This window comes from Bradysia coprophila (genome assembly GCF_014529535.1).
Source record: "Bradysia coprophila strain Holo2 chromosome X unlocalized genomic scaffold, BU_Bcop_v1 contig_12, whole genome shotgun sequence".
NCBI lineage: Eukaryota > Metazoa > Arthropoda > Insecta > Diptera > Sciaridae > Bradysia > Bradysia coprophila.
Window position 1 is genome coordinate 1,553,254 of NW_023503293.1, and position 15,966 is coordinate 1,569,219.

A 15,966-nucleotide genomic window follows, 5' to 3' on the forward strand; every position below is an offset into this window, starting at 1 on the left:
TATAAAACGTCGCATAATAATTAAAATTTCTTATCCTTATAAAACCACAAGAAGGGAAGCTTTTGGAAAATGGAAACATTTTACATAACAGCATATCAATGGTTGCTAACTATCATCAAATCTCAAGACGTACAAAACTAATTTGAGAATAACGTCAATAAATTCTCCCAGAATAATTATATCATCTCAACTGTATGCGGCTGGCTGGGGTATTTATAATGTTACACTGATATACTTTTGTTCCAAGTGTGGGATCCTTTCGTGTGGATGTTCTACTGCAGTCATATTATAGCAGGATGTTTATATGTACGGCCATTATTTCACCCAAACCAACTATTTCTATTGCCTTAATATCTAGTTTAAGATCGCCTCAAGGGACGGAATGGGTTTCCGATTCATCGAAGTAGGGTTCTGTATGATTGATTTACAACAATTGCTGAAGTTACTCTGTCATTTAAGCGAAGAATAAATTAATAAATTATTAAAAATGGTTAGGGTGCTGGTAAAACATACACAATTTCACGTTCAATAAAATCGAATTTAGTAGCAAAATGATAATAAATCAAAATACTTTTTGGCAGAGAAAAGGTACATGTTGTGGGATGTGAATATGGCTTGGTATCTTTTCCAAAACACAAATAATAACATTCATCTTCGAATTTAAATACATACAGGATCTCATTCAGTTTATTCGGGTTTTCGTTTATATACAGTGGAAGCTAGACCTAACCAGTAGGATGGGTCAGGTCCCTTGACTGGCACTAGATTTTTTAATTTAAAAAAAATTTATTTGATCGTGAATGGACCTTTTTGAAAAATATACGACGCAATAACGGCCACGAATGTGTTAGCTTTAACCCGTCACAGACGGCAAGCATATTAATAGTTTTACTATCTGATCTATTACTTCATTTGATAGAAGATTTACATAGATTGATATCAGAATTTTTTTCTTCACTTGTTTTGAACACACTTTTTGCTATATAATATAAGACCTCATTAGTTAGAGTTTGTCGGTTATTAATGCTGTCGTTGGCGATAACAGATGACAGGTTATTAGTAGATTACAGCAGAACCTATGTAAATACACATGTATTACTCATTCACATAGGCTCTTCTGTACGGTTCTTTAATGTGTACGCATCCTGTGCGTTGTATTTACATTGTCTAAGATGAAAACTACGAAACAATTTTGCATAAAACAGCATTTCGGAACCTTTCCACTTCTAAACATTTTGCACTAAAATTTCATTTTTATTTAATAGGCATCGGTCGTGCCTGCCATTTCGGCGATATTTATTTGACATCTCAGTTTCAGTGAAAATTTTTTGATTTTGTTGTTTCAAATTATAAATTCAGTTGTGATTTTCGTGTTTTCTTAATTGTATCGATGGTACGTGTACCAAAAAATACTTTTGCCTGTGTAAATTACAATTTATATCGTGGTGTGTGAGAAGTGAAAACATAAACAAAATCATCGAAAACTTTCCGACCAGAGCATGTAAATGATCGCGCATAGCATGTAAATCATCGAAAAACCTAACATGTAAATTTCATTTACATTCTCATCGCAGACAATGTAAATACAACGTACAGGATGCCTACACATTAAAGTACTTTACTATCACTGAGTTGCGTCAAGTGACTCTTAAGAGAGGTGGTATCATACACAGCAAAGTCAACTTACCGGGCGCTGATGTGATAAAATAAAAATAAGTTTTGGTTGTAAACTGCTCATTTCTTCAGAGCTCGTCAAACTGCTACGCCCAAATCTGTTTTCTGTTGAAATCTAACATCGGTCGTTATTGCGGTACTATGTTTTTGAAAAAGGTTTTTGGTGGAAACTTATCATCAAAAGTAAACTAAAATATTAGGAAAGTATAAAAAAACGTCCAAAAGTATGCTTTTCAGCGAAGCATCGATGCCTTTTAAACATGGGAAAAGGTGTAAAAGATCCCGCGTACGAGAGAAAAAACTTTTAAATTGTTCGATCTCATTGAATCGGTGAAGAGTGGTAACACGGAAAAAAAATTCTATCTGACTACTGCAGTATTGACCATCTACGAACTTGACTTTACGAATTTGATGCTTCGCCAATTAAAACAAAAAATGTAAAAATAGGTTGAGAATTACTCGTGTTATCGTCGCAACAAGTGTTACGGACATTTTCTGCACATTCCGCTTTTACCAATCACAGTGAATTTGTCGTTATGGACATTACAAATGATTTTCTGTCATAAGACCCTGACTTTCAACCCCAATTAACCGAATTCTTCCGAACTTAAAATCGGATGTCCTTCGGAAATACGAACAATAGGTGACGTCATCGTCGTTATTGTCCGTTTTTCCGAAGTACAGCGGATTTCAAGATCGGAAGAATTCGGTTAATTGGGAACCAATGGAATAAAGATCCAGCATAATAATGGTATATCAAACAAACAAATATGTTTACAAGATTTGTGAGAAAGTTCAATGTATTTGTATACGCGTAAGAACATGGAAAACGATTATACATGAATTTCCGACAATTTTCCATCAACCGACGCAATGATTACGACAGTCGTCGTTATTATGATGTAAATACTTGCCGGATATATGTATATACTATATACTATCTCACGTATAGAATAGATACACATATGATAATTCAACAAATATTTACATAAAATTTAATATAAAGTTAGACACATAAGACAAATATTATTTTGATACAGGAATGTATGTACTACCGACGAGGGTAATAATGGAAAATTTTACCAACAGTGACTGTTGAACAGTCGCATACCCTCTGAACCCAAATAGAAATGTGATACTAAAATCTCGATTCATCAGTGATGCCATATAGACTTACAAACAAATATCTGTATACTAACCGGAGGTCGATGGATGAGTTATAAAGTCAAAACTTAAACTTAAATCAATGTGTACGAACGCCATATGAACAAAGATATCGTTGTTTCTTGGTAGAAATTAAATTAAATTAATTGAAACATGAGTAGAAATCCTTAACTGAATCCATGGAAAGTTAGAAACAATTCTAATTTAGGCAGTTGATAATGACTTATTTATGTGTTTGATATGCTTTTTATTTCCAAGCATTCAATCATTCAATGACAAGTAGTGTGCGTTATTGCATTCTATAGAGAAAAGTCGGGTCCGATCGCTGGTATGTATATGATATTTCACTAATAAACTGTCAATATGGAACATCCATAAAAAATGCCATCCACATCAACAAAAATCTCATACAAATGAATGAATTAACGAATTTAAAGTGAGGTTACGATTGAAAGTACCTTGTCTTGAAGATGAACCATATAGATAAGTTCTAATGGATGCATTTAAAGGTACAGTGTTTGCAGTGTCGTTTCAAGATGCATGACTTCTATGGATTCAACTTAACAATTTTTTTAAAGTTTCTGAACTTCAAGGTATCGAAAGAATTTTACTGGGACGACTTTCAAACAGAAAAGATTGAAGTTTACTAAAAAAAATGTTTTTAGAGGCTTCGGTGACGGCGAGAAAAGTAATTTCCACGAAATGTGAAAGTTATAAATCATACTAATCACAGGGACAAATTTGTATATAAGAATATCCAAAAATATAGTCCTCGATTTGAGACAAAGTCAAATCCACTTTTCGTCCTTCTTTGAAACCCCAAACTCATTTACGTACAATTTCTTGACTTCTACATTCAGTTTGCTTAACAAGAGATGTGTTCGCACAATGATGTTCGAAAATTTTTACTCGGAGACAAGCCCACGATACGACAAACTTCACATGATCCTTAGGAAAGCAATTAGGAGTGATTGATTAAATATATGGAGTTTACATTACGATTACATCGTTAACTTCGTTTTGTTCAGTGAGTTTAGCATTTATCACGTCTCTCGCTATTCCCGTACATCCAACATCACCGATTACAATAGACGTGAAAATCAAAACTATTTGTAAATTGCAATTATTTAGGTCATTGCAAGTCGTTATTTACGAGTGTCAACGCTATACATAAATATAATTACTGATGCGCTGATGCCGCACATTAAATGTAATTGAAGTGGGTTGTTAGTTCAGTTGTATAACAGTTTTTATGCTTCAGTATTATGCGACTTATTCGAATACTGGTTGATAAGCATACAAAACCGAAATGAATAAATATGCTAACGTTAGTCATGTCGTACTTCAAGCAGAAAATATGTAATAAAAGAAAATTGAAGAAAATAAAAATGTTAATTATAAGGTCAGGAAAATGTGAAATAATTGCAGCGCCTCGCCGTTCACTGCTTCATGGATACTTGACATTTAAGCTTTTTCATAGTGGAAATGAAATCGTAATGAAAAAAATTTGAAGTGTTTAAAATTTACATTGCCGATCCTCACTGCTGGCTGAACTTGAACATGACCTGATTGAATGTAAAGAAACCTGAATGTAGAGACCAGATCACAACTGAAACCTGACAGATTTGTAAGAAAAATACCTGAATTGACAGGTTTGATCAAAATCAGGTTCAGTTCAGGTCAGACTTGTTTTTTCTGTATTAGTTAACTGACATCGGGCCATTGGAATTTGAGGTATTACTAATTTTTGACAGCCGACCTTAACCTGTCATAGACGGCAAGCATATGACAAGTATTGTTATTGGGTCTATTACTTTCATCGATCAAAGTATTTTTAATTGGTTGATTTCAAATCTTGTACTTCAATTTCTTTAACATGCATTATACTATATAAAGGACCATACTACGCAGAGCTTGTCATTATTTTTGTCGTCGTTATTGATAACAGATGAATAACCGTACGTGACAGGCTATGCACCTTAGCCCTATAAGCTAACTATTAAACTAATCATCAATGAAATTTTAATCGCCTAAGTTCGTCAGTAATTTTTGTCGTAAATTTAGCAGTGAAAATTTCATCGGTTACTATTGTCATGTCGTCAAGAATTTTTTCATTGATAAATTGATGCAATGAAAAAATATAATTCGAATCATTACAGAAACTAGGCGCTGAGTTTATTAAAGTTCGATGAAACCATTATGAAACTAGCAATAATAGTTCTATATATCAAGCGCCTGAAAGTTTGAATACTCTTGTTTATACGATTCTGTTCGCTTACGAATAAAAATTTTGTATCAAAGAACACAAAAATATCGAAAACCTATAAACAATAAAGTAAAAAAAAATGATGCCACAACCTGGGGTTGAACTCGGTACCACACGCACAAAAAGAAATCGCGCTTGTACCTGAACCACACAGCCACTCGAAAGTCGCTGATTTTATCAACACTACTTATCAACACTGACATCATCACCAAAACAATTTACACCTCACACGAATGTTGAAATAGAACAAAATGGTGGTTTTAAGACAAAATTACTTTCTCTTTCTCTCTCAATTTTTCGTTTTCAATGGATGTCTTTTTGCACGTGTTATGATGAAACATTTGACACAGTTTGTGTAAGCCTTGGTGGTAGAGTAGGTAGCATTGTGGACTGTTACCGAAGTGGCCCGGGTTCAAATCCCGTGCCAGCCACCAGGTTGCTTACCAAACCCAGGTTGATGGGTACTTCAAGTTGAAGGGAAATTCCTCAAACAGAGATTGTTGCAAATTATGATGGTAATGAGATTAACACGTATTAATCTCCTTAGTCCACAGAAAAATTGAGGGATTTTTTTGTTCATTTATCTCGAAAAGAAATCCATATTTTTGTATTTTCTTAATAGTGATTTTTTCAACATCTGCCACTTGTAAGACAATTTTTTCCATAAAATTTTCTTCCCAAATCATTGTAACGATTTCAACGCTGGAAATGCTTGATCAAATCAGCGATTTATCGATGAAACTGCAGTGCGGAATAAAATTCAAATTGTTTAGACGGAGAAGTTATATAGGCGATTCAAACTTACAAAATCAGGTGAGAACATTACGAAATGATGAAACATTTGATACAGTTTGTGTAAGCCCTGGTGGTAGAGTAGGTAGCATTGTGGACTGTTACCGAAGTGGCCCGGGTTCAAATCCCGTGCCAGCCACCAGGTTTGATTACCAAACCCAGGTTGATGGGTACTTCGAAATGAAGGTAAATTCCTCAAACAGTGATAGTTGCAAATTATGAGAGTGAGGAAATTAATACGTGTTAATCTCTTTAGTCCACAGTCGAGTCAACAGCAAATTGAGGAATTTTTTGTACATTCGCTGTGAAAAAGTTCTAATATATTTTATTTCTAACATATTTGTCATTTGTCCATACGCATACGTACGATTACGCTAGTGAGCAGCAAAATCAACAATGAAAAGTCAACAATGAAAATCAACGATGAAATTTTTGACAAAATTAGCGCTGAATATCAGCGATAAGACTTTTCATTGATGATACCGCCTGGAAGTGTCCCAGTCAGAGCAATAGGGTTAGCTAAGTATTGTAATGGCCACACACTTAATTTGGTAAGAATTAATAAAAAGAAAAAACACAGCAGTCGTTTCGATGGCTTGGTTTTGACAGCAGAAATCCAAAATTTGGTAATCATTTACACTAGAAATTAGCAAAGCCAAGAAACTGTAAGTAGCACCTGATGTTTTAGTACACCTTACCAAATGAAAAGTGACCACATTCACCCAGAATGATAGTGGCCGTTCCTAAAGGTAATTAATTGCGGGTGCTACAATTCAGCAAACGTGTAATAATTTAGTGGTGACAGGTTTAAAATTAATACTGTCATCAAGTTGTGACCACACAATTCAATTAATATTGATTTTCACATTCCACTAATAGACAAACCGTACCCATCTCAGTGTTTCATTAATATTAATGCGAAGACAATTATTGCTGTGATGTGTGGCGTTACAGGTTTCTTCACTTTTCTACTAAACCAATCGAATTTGAAGTTATTCCCCTGACTGAAAATCACTGTAGTACGGCAGCAAATACATGTAGCCCGTCACTATGATGAAAAACGTTTAATAAATAGGTTGTGTTGCATGTATTTTGTGATGACACGATAACTTGAATAATTTATCCTTCATAATAACAACCTTCAGCTTAGATTGAATAGTCTCAACACAGGTTACACGTCGTAGGCTGATACCAAGGTTGTTATGCTCATGAGTAGCATGCTTCGGGAGCGGATGATTGTCCGGACAATTCAAATTATCCGCCTGTCGTGTATGATGTGAGTGAATGTTACGATTGAATCGAGTCGGAGCTTTTTAATTTACCTTGAAGATATAGTATTAGCTACTTCAACCGTATATAGAGCAACAAAAAGTGATAAAGCCTAAAAACTTTTTTTTTCATAATTCATGCATTTGAATAAACAGAATGGTTCCAGATTCATTTTCTTTTGACATTTTCATGTACAATTTTTACAGAAGATTTGAACGATTTGCCGTTGCATTTATATAAGTCTCTTAACAGCCTTCGTTCACCCACACCCACTGTTCATTCAAATCGAAAAAGTTTTTTTGCGGAAGATGAAAAAACGAAAATTAAAAAGAAAAACCATAGAAAGTACCCGCACGAATGGTGTGTGTAATATAGAGTTGTCCAAAAAAGTCAAATATCTTAAATAGATTAATCAAATTTAATAAATGACTATTAATAACATTGTACAGCTTAAGAGACATCAACGCTTTGCTGAAAAGCCTACAATTAGATGTTTTTTAAATACTGCATTTTAGTTTACTTTTGACATCTTTCCACCAGAATCCTTTTTCAAAAATGTACGACCGCAATAACGACCACGAATGTCTTAGCTTTCAACAATAAATAGATTTGGTTGTAGCAGTTTGACCAGCTCTGAGAAAACTAAGCAAGTTTATGAAACTTTTCTCCGAGCTGGTCAAACGACTACAACCAAAACTTATTTTTATTTAAAGTTAACACATTCATGGTTACTACTAGTAGATATATTTTTCAAAAATGATTCTGATGAAAAGATATCAAAAATACAATATGAGATACGCAAATGTAGGCTATAATTTTAAGCATCGATGCCTCTTAAAATGTTAGTATAATGCTGAGCATGAGTATATTTGTATATAGATGTCCATAAATGGGATGCCTACGACACACCCAGTCTACAACTTACTTTATCTGGCACCTCTGAGCTACCAAAATAGGTTTCTCCTTTCTCACGAAGTAAGACTGGACGTGTTACAAACCTCGTATTTAACATGTAAGACTCCTGTACTTCGTACGGATCTTAATCTAAAAACGGACGCAATGTAGAGTTTAAATTTAAAAAAAAAAATTATAAAAAAGCTTTTTCTCATTAAAGCTCAGATTTTTATTTGTAAATTTCCAGCATTTAAATAAAACATTTTTGATTTTTAAAATACTATCGCCAACAGAAATGTTTAATTTCTATAATTGCTCCATTTCTATTCGTTTCCCGAACAATCATTGAGGCATTCATTACTCCAAATTATATTCGAATATATCAGTAGCATCATCAATTATTATCATTATATTCTAACATAGAGACTAAAAATAATTCATCAAGAGGGAGGGGACAACAATTGTACATTACTGTCTCGCTGGGGCATGTTTTTTAGGCATGTGGAAAGGTTGCATTTCTAGCCGAAGGCGAGGAATATATCCAACGCGTCGAAACACAAAAAAAAAACACAGCGAGAGAGTACGGTATTTTGTTGTCTTTCTGTCAGAAAATGCGAAAAATTAATTTTTGTTTACACAGTAATGAGTCGTGTTCTGGCCTCAAGACAATAGACCGTGTGACAAAATTAAATATTTTTTTTCAATGGTTTTCATGGAAAATCATCTTTTTATTGAAATATGAAACTTTTTTCTTAAAATCTCACACGGTCTATATACTTTTATTGTCTTCGGCCAGAAAATGAGTTACTGTCTTGCTCAAAAACCGGTTTTTCGTATTTTCTGGTCACAAAACAACAAAGTATCGTACTGTCTTGCTGAGAAATTTTTTTGATTGAGGTGTGTAGGATGCATTCCTTGTCTTCGCCTCGAAATACAACCACCCTCAACAAAGAATTTCCCAGCAAGAGACTCAACAAGTGTTAAGAATGAATTTGTTAAGGTATCAAACAACTGAGATTCAAGCCACATCCGATCCGAATGATCGATGGATCTATAGAATCGTTCGTCTCCCCTGACAATTTTGTGGAACAACTTTTTTCTGGTTGTCTTTTTATTTTTGGCAGTAGAGTTGTAAAAGTGAACTGTGTCGCATGTTGAATAATATTTATTTGTGAACTAAAAGTTGAATTATTTCGCTAATAAACAGACGATTTACTTGGAAGTGTGCAGGTTTGTAGTGCTTAGAAAGAATCAGCGATACATACCCAAAAAAGGTCGAAAGGTCCGTGTGTGGAAGCGCTAGACATTGAAAAACAGTAATTGGTTTTCGGTTTCGGAATCTCTTGGACAGCAGCGACTAAACAACTTTGACAATGGATAGTAGAGAGTAGTCCACGAGGAGTCCAACGATACTACGGATCCCGTTGGCCGTCGCTGTCCAAGGTTGTGACAGGAAATTGAGAAAATTTGACTACGTCGGAGAACTTCTAAGGGCTCTTTTGCCGCTGTAAAGCCACTAAAAAACAAAAAACCTATCAGACCTCGTTACTACGGGTCTTTACTTTCCAACGATACCAAACACGCGTGGGTAGAGACTCGACGAATGTATTTTTTATTAGTAAATGTGATACACAGTACGTCTATGTGAAGAATAATTACGGAGGAAAAAAAATTCTTCGCATTGAACTTTTTTTTTGGTTAGAGCTTTACTGTAATAAAATAATCCTGAATCCAAAAAGGACAAAAATTCGCGGGTCAATGTTTAAATTTTCGTACAGATTCGCAGTTCTTACCGAATTGTCATCATTGAAAATCTTAATCAATCGTCAACAAAGGCCTTTACTTATTTATTCATCACAATATTAATAACGAAAATGTCACAAAAATCTGTTCCTTTTTAAACATCCATTCACTTAATAACCTTTACGCCCTTTCTGCAAAGACACAAACTCCAACAAAAGATTTGAACTAATTTTCTAGAATGAAAATAATAATAATAAAAAAAATCTACCCGAACAGCAGTTTCCATTGTTCTGAAATGACACGATACGCTTGCAAACGAAAATATTGCTCCCAATGACTAAAAATTAACAATGAACATTTAACGAATGAAATAAAGAGAAAATATTAATAATAGCAGAAGCTTATATATTCCATATTCCGTGGAAAACAGGATGAACGAACAATACAATAACTACCGAAAAAAAAGAAAAAACAAAATGCAAACAAATAATACAAAAACATGTCATGTATCCATTATTTCCATTCAACACTTTCCTGGATGTATACATCTCTCTCTCTTTCTCCCTCTCAATTTTCCACGAAAATACAGTTAATAAATTTAACACAACACAACACAACATAGGCCGAAGGAAAACCTTGCAGAAACTTGAAAACCTGGCAAAATAATATAAATAATTATCTTTTTTGCTTATTGTTTAGAGCATTAACGAACGTTATGGAAATATTTCAAACATTCCATTGTACAACGACCCTGGAATTAGTAGGGAACAATGGCATTTTATTGTGTATGTGTTTTCTGTTAAACGGGAGTAGAATTTATTGATTAAAATTGCTTTAAGTGATGTACATTAGGTATTATTTTGTCAATACATAATGTACCGATGAATACGTAATAAGTATACCACATCGAGTCAGGTCGGGCGCATACGTATTTTATTAATTAAAATTTCAGGTTCAGGTCACCTCTTTCATCGAATTTCTCGAATACTGAGGAAGCTTCAACAAAAAGACTTTTTATTTTTGCTTGTATAAAACTCACTCGTAACATTCTAATATAAATATGTAAAGCGGTGGTTATTATGCCTTTGTACTGTTTTGTATTTTACAGTTTCAAATATTCCACATATGATAGGAACAATTTTGTTAGCTCTGCAATTGACATTTTTAATTAACTCGTACTTGTAAAGTTGTACCCCCTTAAAACTTTTTTTTTAATGAATTGTAAAACAAGATGTGTGTTAGGCACAAACATTGGAATGGGAACTTTTCAGACGAAATAGTTATTTGTTTACCGAGGAGGGGAGAAAATGGAAAAATCATTTATGCGCTGCGTGTATATAATCCGTTATTATCCACGAAACGAATGCATCAATTTCGTAGAACATCAAAATAAAAAACAAAGTGACAGTTCAGGTGAGAATTTTTTTTGAGCGCAGGAAAGGCGAGAAAATTGGACTTTTCTCGACCTCACCTGAACTTTGGAAGCCTTTTTTGTGAAAAACGTTGTGTTGACATCACAATGCTCTGAACACAAACAACACAATCGAAATAAAATTTCAACCATTGTTGTCCCTCTCCCTCGGTAAACAAATAACTAATATTCAACACTCGGGAAAACAGAGTTTAGAAAAAGAAAATTTGCTCCTCTTGTCAGACAAATTGTCAGCAAAACTTTGCACTCCAATAACGAAAAATGAGGTTATTCCCGCCGCACGCACGAACACTCCTTTTTCTTATGTGGTACCAATACATGTACGAACAAAATGTGTCTGGTGCTATTCGCATTGCTTGAAATGAATCATATTACATAACATCAGAACTTTTTAATGCGGCTCATTCCACAATTCCACTACCATCCGTTATTCTAAGTTGCAAAGACTTAGGATCATTTCTTATCATTTTTGAGGGTCATTCAAATAGTGCGCAAGACAAACGATTTTTAGACCACCCTCACCCGTGAACGTTAAAATGCATAGACAAGAAATGTATGAAGCTCGCGCTGTATTCTAATGAAATCAAAATAGAAATCCCCCTTAATGTTGAATTTTTGAAAGACAAACTCATTGTTCAATTTTCTCTACGGCGTTTGTTCCTTGTTAATTAAGCATTCAAACAATAACCAAATTATGCAATCATTGCAATGCATAACATGCATGTGGAAAACGTAGCCGTTTTTCCTAGCAATTTTCCAATTTGCAACCACAACATTCAGCCCAACTGTTTACATTATGCAATTAGCCAAAAAGATAACAGTAACTATTTTTAAACTGTAAAGGAAAGATGTTTCTAGCATAAAATAAAAGGAATTTAAATAGATTGGCAGTAGCAAAGTAAATAAACAAAGAGAAAGTAATGTAAATCCGTAAAACATTACAGTACTATCCTTTGAGGTGAATGCGGTGAGTTTATTGCATAAGATGAGTACAGAGTTCGTGAAAAATGCATGCAAAATCGACCTCTGCAAAATGCTTGCAAAATATGACACAAAACGTATGAGCCAGCTGTCAAATATTTTGCAAACACAGAGTAAACATCAGGTTTACACCGAGCTTGCAAAATATTTGACAGATAGCTCATACATTTTGTGTCATATTTTGCAAGCATTTTGCAGAGGTCGATTTTGCATGAATTTTTCACGAACTGTGTACTAGCCTATATAAATACACATCCGCAAAGCGTGTTGTTAAGACACAGGAAATTCACCCGAAAATTGGAAATTTCTTGAAAGACGATTAATTAACTACTCATGACTTAAAGCCAAGAGAAGAAATAAATGGCGTGGGCAAGAAGCTTTCCATTATTCGAATATAGTAACTGCCACAAAATAACATCGAAAACATTGAGCTATGTATCAGTTTCTCCAATTTACGAAAATATAGCTTGGTGTTGACATTTTACCACGCAGCTAACAGATTCCCCGAAATCTATGAAACAAGAAAATTTTTGCAATTTAACTTTTTCTCTTCTCAAAATAGACAATAATTCCGAATCTTATCCCTTGTTATGATCATCGAAAATCCCATTATTTGTTTGTAATAAGAGTACGACTGACATAATAATTCGTTGGAATGTGGGCGGGTATTTTGATGAGAAAACTTGTTGTTGAAAATCAATATGAAATTATAATTAGAACACATTTTCGGATCGAAATCGAAATAGAATCACCTTTTTGTGGTTGATGCCGCTTACCAACTTGTGTCCAACGGTCTCCAAATGAAGAGAGATCATAAATTCATAAATAACGTCCTATTCTAGAGATAAGGGAAGAGCCAGTCAAGAGTGATGCGCGGTTTATACAATCAAACACAATCTTGTGTAGAATATCATGAATGTTTGTGTAAATAACTGATTTGTGTACAAAACTGATTTTTTTTGTGCACAATGCTAATTGTTTAACTGTTATTTGTGTACAAAGCTGATTGTTTGTGAACAAAACTGTTGTTTGTGTACGAAACGGATTTTAGGGTACAAAACTGCTTGTCTGTGTACAAAACTGATTTTCTTAGTACAAAAACTGTTTTCTTTTCTAGAAAATTGATGTGTGCCATTTTGTCTACAAAAACATTGAACCGTCGTGACACGCCATCTTACAATGTATTATGGAATATTTGAATCGATTCGTTGGAAACGAATCGCCATGTAACGTTCGACATTATTATCGAAAATTTTAAACTTTAATATAAGGGAAAATAATCATCCTAGCAAAAAATGGTCTTCTGCCTAATTTATGAAGAGAAAAACCGAAGTACTTTAAATTACAATGAACAATCCGAAATTTATATCTGCGAAGCATGCGACAAATGAAAAACTGTAAATTTGTTCTAATCCCGAAACAAATATTCACACTTTAGAACCGGATTTGGTTACACAGCAGTGCCGATGAAGGCATTTGTGTTAGGGGGGCGAGACGTAAAAACAAAATAATTATCAGCAATAAATCATTGAAAGAGCCCGAATTTTCAGCATATAAATCAAACCTATTAAATAATGTGAAAACGAAGACGAGCCTTGTGTAAGAAACGTACTGGATAATAATAACAAAAAAAGAGGAGAAGAAGAAAAAATTAAGACAAATTCGCAAATTATCCCTTTTTGCTATGTTTTATTCGATGGTATGACAACTCGAGAAAAACAGAAATGATAAATAACGCTCTGCTGCTTATTTATTTATTACATCAATTTACGCATATACAGATGCTGGGTTGGGTGTACAATCAAATATTTTTGTTGATTTTCATACAGACTTTCGTTCACTCCGAAATTTATTTAGTTAATCCTCGCGATCGTACCTGTAGTGGTAACTTTGCACACATTGATACAGGGTCTATAAATTTCGGAAACGCTTAAAGTACTCAAATTTCCTACGGTGGTCGAAAAAGAAACGACTGAAGTACCTTCCTACAAAAATAATTGTCCAATCTACCGTGCAATCGACGAGAAGCAGAAATAAATACAAAATGATGACGCTAGGAACGAACAACGTGTATAGCTACTACCATAGGCCAGTATTATATTATGAAGCATAAATATAGCAAACAAGAAAGAGTTTATCTTTAACATCGGAATTCATTTCAGCGACGACAAAAAGTCAACCTTTTTATCGGAAAAATACTAAGTGAATGAAAGGATAATATTGACTTTCGTTGTATTTACTTTTCTTTCATTGTATGTGTGCGGTTGATGTTAAATTTATTTGATTTCGTCAAGGTATACCACAAGTTATGTAAGAAAAGGATTTTTTTTTAAAAGAAAATTCAAATCAGCTTAAGAATATTATTTTAAGACACCCTTCTGTTTGTAAATCGGATCGTCTAAGCATTATACTTCAACTGGAGCTGTAACGGTGTACAAAAATAACAATTAAATGCCAGTGCGTATTTTGAATGTTGTTATTCTACGTTTACTCTGGGCTCTCCATGGGAATACCTGCTCGACATACCTCACACGACATTTTGACATTTTATGCCACGATATGTCGATTTTATCCGCAGATAATGAAAAATTCGTGGTCGGGAACACTGACAGAGTTACTCTGCCCGAGTGAAGAAGTAGATTTTCAACGTTCTTTAGGTATTTTATAGCTGGGCTCCTCAGCTCCTCAATGTGTGCTACATCACGCTATGACCTCGAAAATCATGCCTCTTAAAATAAAAACAATATGAAAATACGACCCATCCTGGTAATAATATCAAATTTATCATCATTTCACCATACAAATGATGTTTAATCCGTTTTATCAATGCATAATTTAACATCGACATGACTGTCAATCCTGACTGACATAAAGGACTCAAAGGAAATATGCACAGTTTCGTTACACTACATCGGGATGGATATCCATTTTCCGACTAGTTTACTAAGGAAATCGTCACATGCAAATTTGACGGCGGCGCAATAAGCTTTTAATGGAATTACATCTTATGAATGCATCTCACGTGAACATTCTATCAATATTCAATACGAACCATTCCACTGTATTTATGCAATATTGTTGTTCCGTTATTGTCAACATTTTTCCGAATTTCGTTCATGTTGTCTATGTGTTGTGTATGGGTGTATGGGACAGTTTTTCGAACAATTTGTTTTTGTGGAAATGTGACAAATGGCCCGAAAGAAAATGAAACGCTTTTTATTGATGGTGAAAACATTCTATCCAGAGAGGCAATTCTTTCGGAGTATCCATATGGAAGGAGTTTTAATATTCTGGAATAAATTTGATTAAAACATTTCGATTTCACTATTCGGAACTGACACCCCCGAAAATGAGATACATTCTTCCGTTCAAATATAGGGTATTGTTGATATAGGGAACAACGAGTCGAAAGTTACATACCTCCAAAGAGAATAGGAAAAACAAAGAAGAAAATTCGGAAAATCTTAGAAGCCGTTCAAATATGTTGGCTTGCGCCAGAAATATGACAAATTTTTGTTTCCTACGTTTGTTTTCAAATTAGCTTCAATCATTAAACACGGAATTTTTGTATCAAGTTCTTTGGGTGTTCGAGGGTGTTCCGAGAACACGAACTAAAATAAAATCTATCTTGTTTGATAAAATGAATGAAGTTGTTATTGAAGAAGGAATGTACTCGTTAGACCGTTTTTGAAATGTTATTCAGCTCAAAAAATTCTTCTCATATACCTACATACCTCATATACATTCGTAT

At 34.1% G+C, this 15,966-nt stretch overlaps 1 protein-coding gene across 3 annotated transcripts in view; it reads right to left on the reverse strand.

The window, feature by feature from the left end:
• LOC119067554 overlaps nucleotides 1-15,966 on the reverse strand; it is a 119,198-nt gene that overhangs the window by 89,427 nt on the left and 13,805 nt on the right. The window contains exon 1 of one of the 3 annotated variants that reach the window (XM_037170617.1): nucleotides 5,314-5,325. The exons of the other annotated variants lie outside the window; for them this stretch is intronic. The gene's annotated coding sequence lies outside the window, so the exon portion shown is untranslated. Of the gene's footprint in view, nucleotides 1-5,313; nucleotides 5,326-15,966 lie in introns of those variants that run through there. 3 annotated transcript variants of the gene reach the window in all.